General features: G+C 44.2%; 1 protein-coding gene across 3 annotated transcripts in view; it reads right to left on the bottom strand.

Moving 5' to 3' along the window:
- The window catches only part of SEPTIN9 (septin 9), a 492973-nt gene that overhangs the window by 179389 nt on the left and 301170 nt on the right, over positions 1–12414 (bottom strand). The gene's annotated exons all lie outside the window — the stretch shown is intronic.

The following is a 12414-nucleotide window of genomic DNA, read 5'->3' as shown; positions in this document are numbered from 1 at the left end:
CGTTCACACAGAACGCAGCGGAGTTCCGGCCATGAAAACATTTTTTCAATAAAAATACCCCCAGGACAGTCAGGGCTAGTACATTCCACAATGGATAGCCTCTGTACTGTCCCGGGTCGCACTTACCTGCAAGAAGAAATACTTACCTTTAAAATTTCTTCTCCAGCGTTGCCATCTAAGGTGTGGGCAGCTGAAGCCAGCGCGATCCTCCTCCGCGTCCTCTTCCGCGTCCTCTTCTCCCAGAATGCGCCTACACCGGCCCCTCTTGTCACTTCCGGTGCGGTGCCGCATTCCTCCACAGCTTCTGGGCATGCCCAGAAGCTGTTTAGCAGGGAATGCGGCGCTGCACCGGAAGTGACGAGTGGGGCCGGTGCCGGCGCATTGATTCCTGGGAGCGATGACGTTCAGCTCCCAGGAATCATTGCAGACCGGAAGTGACGGCGCGGGCCGCGGCCGCAGAGGGAGGAAGTGGAAGAAAGGTGAGTATATTTTTCTACAATAACAAGGTAAGTAAAAAAAAAAAAAAAAAAAACGTAACTATCCATTTCCTTTTCAGGTGCGGAAAAGCAAGCGGATGGCCACAAAATCGATTATGTCGATTTTGTTGCCGGAACTCCGCTTTAAGGCCCCCCAGGCCATTTTTTGCGATTCGGCACTGCGTTATTTTAACAGACAAGTGCGTGGTCGTGCGACGCTGTACCTAAATAAAATTGATGTCCTTTTTTTTCCCCACAAATAGAACTTTCTTTTGGTGGTATTTGATCACCTCTGCGATTTTTGCGCTACAAACAAAAAAAGAGCGACAATTCTGTAAAAAAAATATATATTTTTCCTATTCTGCTTTATAACATTTATTATAAAAAAAAAATAAAAATAAAAATCAAATTGTTTTTAACATTTTAGGCCAATTTGTTTTCTGCTACATATTTTTGGTAAAAAAAAATAATACAATGAGCGTATTTTGATTGGTTTGTGCAAAAGTTATTGCGTCTACTAACTACGGGAAACGTTTATGTCATTTTTTTTTATTTACTAGTAATGGCGGCGGTCTGCGATTTTTTGCGGGATTGCGACATTGTGGCGGACAGATCAGACCCCTAACTGACATTTTTGACACTTTTGGGAGGGACCAGTGACATTATTTTAGTAATCAGTGCTAAAAATATGCACTGTTACTGTAATAATGACACTGGCAGGGAAGGGTTTAACACTGTACCTAAATAAATAAAATGTATGTCCTTCCCCCCCACAAATAGAGCTTTCTTTTGGTGGTATTTGATCACCTCTGTGGTTTTTTTTTTTTTTTTTTGCGCTATAAACAAAAATAGAACCACAATTCTGAAAAAAAAAACAATATTTTTCACATTCTTCTATATAACATTCTCAAAAAAAAAAAATGTAAAAAACCAAAATTTTTGAGCATTTAGGCCAATTTGTTTTCTGCTACATATTTTTGGTAAAAACGCAATAAGCGTATTTTGATTGGTTTGCGCAAAAGTTATCGCGTCTACTAACTACGGCAAAGATTTATGTCATTTTTTTTATTTTTTATTTTTTTTACTAGTAATGGCGGCGATCTGCGATTTTTAGCGGGACTGCGACTTTGCGGCGGACAGATCGGAACCCTGACTGACATTTTTGACACTTTTGGGGGGACCAGTGACATTACTACAGTAATCAGTGCTAAACCTATGCACTGTTACTGTAATAATTACACTGGCAGGGAAGGGGTTAACATTGGGTGATCAAGGGGTTAAATGTGAGCCTAGGGGAGTGTTTCTAACTGTGGGGGGTTGGGCTTTTGAAGTGATCACAGAGACCTGTGATTCTATATAGAAGGATCACAGGAGCTCTGTGATCATTCCAGAGAGAAGAACGGTCAGCTGTGTTTTCAACAGCTGCCCGTTCTTCTCTCTCAGCGGGGAACGATCGTGGGTGGCCGGCGGCATCTGAGCCTCCGGCCCCGTGCATCAGAGTCCCCACTGGCGAGTGGGGGCAGGAGTGCGCCGCCAGCGGCGCACACACTTGCCCCCTAGCAGCAGGCACGCAACCAACGTAGGGCTACATCGTTTCACGCAGGAGGGACTGCTTGCTGCAGTATATCTGCGGCGGGCGGTCCAGAACAGGTTAAAGTTGCAGCAACTTCAAAGTAGTTCATGCACTAATTTGGTCCACCTTTAATGTAACTTGAGGGCCATAGACTTCAATGCTAACCCTCAGAAGTTACATGAAAGTTATAACTGAATGTTATACTATGCAACTTGTGTGCAACAGTTGTTCATTGAAACTGGTCAAATCCAAAGTCGTATCCAAGTTGCACCCATCCAACGTTGCACCAAAATCGGCGCAACTTTGGAGTGGTACAAGTGTGAAAGGGGCCTTAAATGCACTGTAGTTGTGATCTGCAGTGGGTGTCAATATGAGGGTAATAACACCCAAATGCAGATCACAAACACAGTGCAGTCCTGAAAAGTAGTACATCTTCTGCACTTCTGGTGCGGTGTGGTGTGACTTCAGTCCATTATAAAATCAATATGCTGAACGTACATCGCACAGAACTGCATGTGAGTCACACAGGAACACACAGCATTTTCCTGTGCGATTCCCGGAGGGGGCGTCAGACCGGCCCTTAATGTTTATTTGTAGGCTACATTTTTGTTAGTACAGTGGGGAAGGGGTAGACTCTCTATCAAGTTTTTATTGCTGGGACTCAGGCGATAAATAACTCTCCAAGAAAACCAATTTACAAAAAAGCGAGGGAAGAAAAATGCCACAAAACTGGGGAAAAACCAACAATGTAATACTAACAACAAAATACAAAGTCATTAAGTGCCCATTCACACTACCGCGACTTGTCAGGTGACTGGTCAGCCTGACAAGTCGCGGTCCATGCAGTGCTACGGGAACCGTTCTAATAGGAGCGACTCAAGTCGCTCCAACTTAGAAAATAGTTCCTGTACTACTTTGGGGCGACATTGGAGCGACTTGCATTGACATTCATTATATGAAATCCGTGCAGGTCGCCCCCCAAGTCGTGCCGCGGTAGTGTGAACCGGCACTTACAACTTTGCCCCAAGCTACATTACCAATCTTGTCTTTAAATATCACTCAAACCATCCTCTCCGCTCCTCCCAAGACCTCCTGCTCTCTAGCTCTCATATCTCCTCCCCTCATGCTCATATCCAGGACTTCTCTAGAGCCTCTCCCATACTCTGGAACTCTCTACCCCAATCTGTCTGACTTTCTCCTACCCTGGCCACTTCAGGTGATCCCTGAAAACTCATCTCTTCAGGGAAGCCTTTCCTGCCTTTAGCTAACAACTGAATCTTTTATTTCTCCCTCACAGTTATTCCGTTTTGTCCACTTGCCCCTCCCTATTAGACCTAAAGCTCTAAGGAGCAGGGCCCTTCTAACCCTGGGCCTATTGAATTGTGTTGTTACCATACTTTCTCCCTTTTTTTGTAAAGCAATGTACAAACTGTTGGCACTATATCAATTCTGTATAATATTATTAATAATAATAATAATAATAATAATAATAATAATAATAATAATAATAAAAAAGAGATGTAGGTTTCCTTCAAAAACAATCAAAGGCCAAAAAAATGAATACATATATTGAAAAAAAGGAGAAAAAAAAGAAAAATGTTATTGAAAAAAATATCATTATTCACATAATTGGACCCATAAATAACAACCATTAAAACGACCACATCCACTGGGAGGAAGTGATGAGCAAAATGTGACCTAGGCACATATATCTATAGTGTTTCTTATCTCTCTTCAAACCACTAAGTCCTGTAGCTTTCTCCTGCTCAGTTCTTCTGTTATCAGCCCAAAAACTTCTGACAAGTCCTCAGTCAACTGAGATAAAACCAGGCTGAGTTTGGGTGGGTGCTATAAATAGATTAGCAGAAAGCTGGTCTATTCACAGCACATTCCTTCCTTCCTCTGCCCATGTGAAGGGGGGGGGGGAGATGCCTTTTCTCCAATCAGCTGTCTCACAGTGTACACCAGCACAACACTCCCAGTGCTGAACAGGAAGAGAAAATCTCTAACATGATGTGCACTTTCTAAGGGATATATAAAGTTGAAGACAACAGATATGCATGTAAAACTTATGTAGGGAGCTTTGTTTCATCTCTGTGTGTCCTCTGAGGCTGTTCACTTCACTGGGTATATGTGAAGGTTTACATCCACTTTAATAAAAAAAATAGACATAAAAATAATTTATTAAAGAGGAAGTAAACCCTCCTCTGACACTTGTACCTATAGGTAATCCTATGATAAGGCTTACCTATAGGTACTGTAAATATCTCCTAAACATGTACCGTTTAGGAGATATTTACCTTACATGCAGCCAGTGACGTCACTGGCGCATACGCTCTGAAGGAACGGCCACTGGTGCCATTCCTTCAGAGCCCCGTGCCGTGACTGTTGGCTCCTGCGCGCGTGCGCAGGAGTGACGTCACCGCGGCTCTGGCCAATCAGATGGCCGGATGCCGCGATCCCGGAAGACGGTCGACTGGACATGTCGCCCGTCATACAGGTAAGCGGGCGGCATGGTGGGGGCTCGTTCTAAGGTAAGTATTTCATAATGAGCTAGTATGCGGTGCATACTAGCTCATTATGTGTTTCTCTTTCAGGTTGCTAAAAAAAAAAAAAAAAAAAGAATTATGGGTTTACAACCTCTTTAAATGTTTAATGCTTTTTCAAGGCTTGTTTGCCCTTTATTTCTACATGGTGATCCTGCCAGTAATTTACTTCCCGCCCTAGGGTGACAACACTCACCATACTGTATCTATAGGGGAGCAGTGTTATCACTCTAGAGTCTAGACCAGGGCCGTCTTTAACACTGGGCAAAAGGGGCAGCTGCCCTGGGCCCAGTCATTGTTGTGAGGCCCAAAGCAGCTGCCCCTTAAGCCCGCACTGTCTGCAAATAGCTGATAAGTGGATTCGGGAGGACCCACGAAAATATTTGCCCAGGGTCTAATCAATATTAAAGACGGCCCTGGTCTAGACTATGCTATGAAACACCTTCCTCTCTACTTTTCTCCATAACATAGGTGGGAAGATGTTCTGTAGTCAAAAAGTTTGCTGGGGGGCAATGTAACTTATAATACTGTAGCATGGGCAAGGAGCAAAGGAAGTTATCAGCTTACTGGATTTCGGTCAGGATCCACTGGCACTTGTGCACTTATTAAACAGTAATAACAAAACACTTTCAATGGTATAACTAACAGACCAAAAAAGTGAGCAAATAAGAGAAATCTATTTTTTGGGTTTGCATACACTTTAAAATAGGTTTCCGTATTGGACTCAGGGACACCCATTGAACTACATGTATTTTTTGGACATTCCCTAGTACTGGCGTCCATCATGCACTGCTATGGAAGGATTTGAATGGAGCTCTCCTTATTTAACCGCACTTTTTATTACAATTTCATTGTATAAATATTTGTGCTTATCAGATTCTTTGCTTACACTGTAACCGCATGAGGATGTAAAATCCTTCCACGCTATACATTTTCCATTTTAATTGGGACGCAGTAAGAAGTTGAAACTTAAAGCGGACCTTCACCCTAAAAAAAGCAAACCTTCACACTAAAAAAAAAATATATTTTCCCCATACTTCATAAGGTTTTTATGCTGCCTATGGAAAATTTGTCTCCCCCCACCAAGATTCTGCACATGCACAGATATGCTTCAAGTCTCAGTAGAAAGGTATTTGTGCATGCGAGAAACATGCACATGTATGGAAGCAACAAATCTCGCAGTGTTTAGACCTGCACCCCCCCCCCCCCCAGTCCATGCGCAAAAGGGGGGGAGGGCGGCCAAAGGAAAAGAGAAATTAAGTTCCTCTTTAAGTTGTGAAAGTGCATGGCAATTTATATAGTTGTCAGTTTCATCTTGGGGACAATTCTTGATTTGGTGATAATGTTGTCACATGTATGGGATGACATACATGAAAAGAAAATTGGCTGAGGTTTTTAGCCTTAACAACTCAATCCAAAAGAAAGAAAATCTGGTTGGAGATATATTTTAAAGACAGCATGCATATATTTTGCCATTGTTTATAAACTCAACCCCCCCCCCTACACACACAATAAAAAAAAAAAATATATATATATATATACAGTACACTGCTCAAGAAAATGCTGGATATCTATACTGATATGGACTGGGTATTGTGTAAAGCCCCGTACACACGTACTGATCGTCGGCCGAACGATCGGCCGTCTTTTGTCCAGGGCTGTCGTGTCTGTTGAAAACTGTAAAAGACTGCACACGAATTTTGTCGGCCAACAACAGCCGACTGCAGAAGTGATGTCATGTGATGGTTAACTTTCCTTGTCTTTTTTCTTTTCTGAGCATGCCCAGTCTTGCTAATCTGCTGTCTGTCGGCTGAAATCTGTACTGACTGGCGAACAATCGGCCGTTCTGGTGACGGCCAACAAATATTTTAAAGTCTGCACGACGGATTCTGTTCGGCCGAAAATGCGCTGTCGGCTGTCGGAAGCATCATACTAACAAGCCTACAATCGGCCGATCGGTCGGCGGCCGAATATTTACCGCCGACAATCGGTACGTGTGTACGGGGCTTTAGGAACGAAAGGATGCCACATCGAAATGAAAATGATTAACCTACAGAGGGCTGAACTCAAAGCCACCCTGAAAATCGCAGTGAAAAAATGATGCAGCAGGCTAGTCCTTTTTGCTGAAATTTCATTGCAGCAACTCATAATGGTACTCCACTGGCCCCCATGTGTTTGTATGCATGCCTGACAATGTTGGGGCATGCTGCTAATGAGACGATGGTTACTGTCCTACGGTATTCTCTGCCAGATCTGGACCAGAGCATCACTGAGCTCCTAAACAGACTGAGGTGCAACCTGGTGGTATCTGATGGACCGAAACATAAAGTCCTAGAGGTTTTCTATTGGATTTAGGTCAGGCGAGCATGGGGGCCATTCAATGGTATGAATTCCTTCATCCTCCAGGAACTGGCTGCATACTCTCACCACATGAGGCCGGGCATTGTCGTGCATCAGGAGGAACTCAGGATCCACTGCACCAGGGTAGGGTCTGACAATGGGTCCAAGGATTTCATCCTGCTACCTAATGGCAGTCAGGGTGCCATAGTCTAGCTTGTAGAGGTCTGTGCATCCCTCCATGCATATGCCTCCCCAGACCATCACTGACCCACCACCAAACCTGAATGTCACGCTGAACGATGTTACAGGTAGCATACCATTCTCCGCAGCTTCACCAGACCCGTTCACATCTGTCACATAAGCTCAGGGTGAACCTGTTCTCATCTGTAAAAAGCACAGGGCACCAGTGACGGACCTGCCAACTCCGTGTTCAATGGCAAATTCCAATCAAGCTCCACGGTGCCGGGCAGTGAGCACAGGGACCACTAGAAGACATTGGGTGCTCAGGCAACCCTCATGTAGTCTGTTTCTGATTGTTTGGGCAGAGACATTCACACCAGTGGCCTGCTGGATGTAATTTTGTAGGCCTCTGACAGTGCTTATCCTGTTCCTCCTTGCACAAAGGAGCAGATACCAGTCCTGATGATGGGTTAAGGACCTTCTACAGCCCTGTCCAACTCTGCTAGAGTAACTGCCTGTCTCCTGAAATCTCCTCCATGCTCTTGAGACTGCAAACCTTCTGGCAATGGCACATATGTGCCATCCTGGAGGAGATGGACTACAAGTAGTGACACTGACCCTAGCCAACTGCAAAACTAGAGAAAAACAGTCAGAAAAGATGAGTAGGGAAAAAGATGTCAGTTGCCTCCACCTGTAAAACCATTCCTGTTTTAGAGGTTGTCTCATTGTTGCCCATCTAGTGCAACTGTCAAATTCATTAACACCTAAGCAGCTGTAACCAATTAAAAACCTCCTCTGCTACTTAACTGACCAGAACAATATCCCAGGAGTTTAAATGACCTGAAGTTACACTCTGATTAAAAAGTGTTCCTTACATTTTTTTGAGCTGTGTATATATATATATATATATATATATATATATATATATATATTATCATCAGCCAGTCAACAGATAACAGAAAAATGCAAAACCACCTGGCTCTCTTGCAGGCAGTAGGGGTACTCCTGACCCACCTATCTCCAAACAAGGGCCCTGAGCTATGGCTAGCTCCTTGCTTATAAGGAGCATGCACACCTACACACTCACACAACCTGCAGGTCTTCAGTAAGACCTGGAAAGATGATTGAAGGCTTCATCCCACCCAAGATGCTCTGAAGCCTTCAAACTCTGATCCAGTATTACGAAACTTTGAGAACACTGACAAGCCAGTCTTCTTCACTCAGAAATAATACTCTGGAAATTCACACTCTGTGAATGCAGATCTACCTATAATTGAAGTAATATTTAAGGCTTGTTTTCTTTTATTTTAAAATAACAAACATGCTATATTTACAATGGTTTTGCACAGGGCAGCCCTGGTCCTCCTCTTCTTGGGTCCCCTGTCAGCACTCCTGGCTCCTCCCCCTCCCCCCTTCCCCCACTGAGTGCCCTCACAGCAAGCTGTTTGATATGGGGCAGTTGAGCGTGCTCGCTCCCCAGCCACACTCTGTTCTTTAGACACACAGAGTGAGACGCGGCCCCCACCCCTGCTAATGGCTCCTACTGCTGTATCTGAGCCAAAGAGGAGCTCTTGGGCACATCACTGGATCGAGCCCAGGTATGTATTTAGGGGGGCAGTTGTATGCAGAAGGTTTTTTACCTTACTTCATAGATGCATTGCCTTTACAAACACTTTAAAATGGTTTTAAAGGTCAATGTTTTTTTACCTGCATGAAGGAAAAAAACCTTCTGTGTGCAGCCACCCCCCTTCCCCAGCCTCAACTAATACTTATTTGAGTTCCCTCTCCGGGGACTCTTCTTCCTCATTGGCTGATCACATGCAGTGAGCCAATGAGGAGAGAGAGGGAGTGGGGCCGAGCTGTGGCTCTGTGTCTGAATAGACATGCAGAGCCACAGCTTGGGTTGCTTGCTCTGGGGGCACTTGACAGAAGGAAGGTGCCAGGGGCATGACAAGGGACCCGAGAAGAGAAGGATCGGGGCTGCTCTATGCAAAACCACTGTTTAAAAAAAAAATATTTTGCTTATAATACCACTTTATATGCTGCATTTTGTATGAGAGGCCATAGTACTACTTTAACTTTTTTTGGCAACATGTATAAGCCTACTGTGACTTCTATTACAGTAGAGACCTGTCAGTCCCTTCAATATATACATGCACATTTTCAGGCTGCGTATATATATATATATATATATATATATAATGTCATGTTTAATCAATAACAAAGGAAGGAAGGTGGGCGAGAACTCGGGGGGGAGAGAGAGTACAACTCTAGTGTGTCCTGCTGTTTAGGGCATAGTGGAGGAGGAGTACAGTGGACCTCCACAGCTGGCTCCCTGCACTTCACAAGTGGTTAGCACAACATCTGGCTGATAGAAGATTAGAAGATGAACTCCCAAAAAGATGGAATATTTATATTTAGCATCAGGATCATCACCAAGACAAACAGCCGACAGCAAGAGCTTCAATGCTAGTTCTGAGTCACTTACACAATGGGGTACAAGAAGAAAACTGTACTTGGAAAAATAGAAGAAGACATTATTATTTATGGACAATCTACATTTACTAATCTGATCGTTCTGCATGATAAGCTAAACAAAAGATCAATGACAGTGTTTAAAGGGACCCTTTCCTGTTGTCCATGCCAGAAAAGAACACTCCAATCCTGAGAAATCTGCTGATGTCCAAAGTGAAACCGACACTTCCTGAAGTGTCAATCTCCTGGATCCCTCGCAGCTCTCACTGGTTCCTCCAGTTGACCTCCATGTGACTAATGTATCCTGTAATGAATGGAGTTAAGCAGGAGGAACCAGTAAGAGCTGCAGGTAAGATGAGTATATACACTGTTCTTATACAGGCACGCCTACATTGAAAAAGTTTAGTACAGTGTCAAGGTCACTTTAACGCGGACCTACCATTAGATATATGTTTTCATGTTAGGGTAGATTTAGACATGCATCTAAATCTCCCCTGCCTCTGTAGCCTAATCCGTGTTCGGATCGCATTCCAGAGGCTACTAGCAGTGGTGAAGAAGCAATGTGATGCCTCCTCACCTCCTGTTTAACACCATTTTGCCAACAAATGCATCATTCCCCCATTTACTTGAGCGTGTAGCGTTCGGCAGGGCTTGCTGCTCACCGAGCGCTACATGTTGGGTCAACTTTGCCGTGAGCTTTGGCCTTGGCATGCAACCATCCCCATCCGCTGCTTATTGCAGCTTAGAGGGAGGGTGGGGGGCAAGTATAAATGAGACCCTAAAGTGAATCTTTACCCTCCTCACCCGCTCACCCACCCACCAGATCCTCTTCTCTTCTTCCACTAGTTGGGTCCAGCACCACCATGTTCTTCGTGACATTATCAAGAAGCTGTCAACTCTTCCAGGTTCAGCTGGGAGGCCTCCAGATGACGCGCCACAAGGCCTGCCCCCCCCCCCCCTCCTTTGTTAATGGGAGACAATAAACTCGCAGGTGTAGCTGCCCTCCTCGCTGTCCAGCTTCCCTGAATCCCAGTGGCCTCGCCACTGTTTGCTGCCATGCTCCCCCGGCCACCGAACTCTCTATGAAAACAAGGGGCTCAAGGGGCAGTGTGTTAGGCAAATTAGGGGACAGTGAGGCCCCTGTGAGCCACTGCCTACTTTGCCTGATTAAAGAGCTGCCTCTGACAAAACCCCCTGACATGCATATCCCAGGAGGCACAGGGAGCCTAGGCAATTGATGTGCAGGGAGGGCAGGACTGAACCTTTTAAGGTAAATGAACGGAAAAAAAAAAGAAGGCCGATCTTTGTGTAGCACAGCAGAGGAGGGGTGGAGAGGAGGGACTTTTCTTTTAAGGGTAAAGATCCACTTTAAGTCAATGCCTGCTAAGTTATATGTAAGTTTAATACTTACAGGTATTTATTTTATTACCTCCCATAGAGATGACAGTACTCCCCCTGGCAATGCCTTTATCCACTTTTCACTCCAAAAGAATAATACCATCTTCGTCCAGTCATCATTTAGGGCCAGCATCTTCTTCCTGGACTGGGATGCTGGCTCAGAGATGCATAATCATGTAAATTACGTAAATGTTTGTGCAGTTAATGGCTGTGATTGCAAGTGTCTGACACAGATCTGCCTCTGCTGGAGCCTCTCGCCTTGTCTGATCACTGGGGAAAAGGAGAGAGTCAATATGTCCTACCACCACCCCCTCTTCCCCACCCCACACACTTCCCCACCTAAAGTGGGTGCATATACAAATATTTCTTCTGTATTACAAGCAGGTATGCAAAAGGGATTCTCAGATCCCCAAATTACTGACAAAGTAAAGTGAAGAGGTGCACTATGGCACCAAAGAATAACGGAAATCCTGAGGTTGACCGTTTTACCTGCATGCAATTTAAAGTAGTAATTAAGCGTATTAAGCTTTAGTAATAAAGCTTTATTAAGTTATTAGGTTAAAGTTAATAGGCTTTAGTATTAAAGATTGTTTTGGTAGTATTCAACACGCCACATCCTCTGGGTTTATGTGCCCTTTTTCCCCCCAACTTCTGGACAGGGAGAGCACACTGATCACTGCATAATAATCCCCCTCCTGGGATCTACATGTCCCATAATTCCAAGGGTCACTATGCAATGCATGTGTATAAAAAGGAAGGGAGGGGCCCTAAATGTTTCCTTTTACTGTTTTAATTGGTGGGTACCTACACATTATGTTATTAACCATGCTAATAAAAGTGCAAATCTTGATTTCTTTGTAGCTGAATAGATCCATTGGCTGCTGCCCCAGGTCTCTGGTTCATGGGTGGCTCTATTGCTTTCCAGGATTCATGGAGCCCCCCATACGTGTACATTCCTAGGAATGAAGGAATCCCCCCAATGCTTCCTTTTTTAATTTTAACTGGAGTGTACCTTCACATTTGGTTATTAACAATGCTAAAAAAAAGTGCAAATCTTGATTTCTTTGTAGCTGAGCAGATCCATTGACCGCTGCACTAGGTCTCTGGTTTATGGATGGCTCTATTGCCTTCCAGGACCCATGGAGCCACCCATACGTGTACGTTCCTAGGAATGAAGTAATCTCCCCAAAACTTCCTTTTTTAGTTTTAACTGGAATGTACCTGCACATTAAGTTATTACCATGCTAATCAAATTACAAATCTTGATTTCTTTGTAGCACAGCAGATCCATTGACCGCTGCCCCAGGTCTCTGGTTTATGGATGGCTCTATTGCCTTAGAGCAGCGGTCCTCAACTCCGGTCCTCGGGGCCCACTAACAGGCCAGGTTTGCAAGATAACTAAATTACATCACAGGTGATCTAATTT

Source organism: Pelophylax lessonae (assembly GCF_965119305.1).
Source record: "Pelophylax lessonae genome assembly, chromosome: 11".
Classification (NCBI taxonomy): domain Eukaryota; kingdom Metazoa; phylum Chordata; class Amphibia; order Anura; family Ranidae; genus Pelophylax; species Pelophylax lessonae.
Note: the sequence above shows the minus strand (reverse complement) of the source record. Positions and strands in the feature narration are given on the sequence as shown.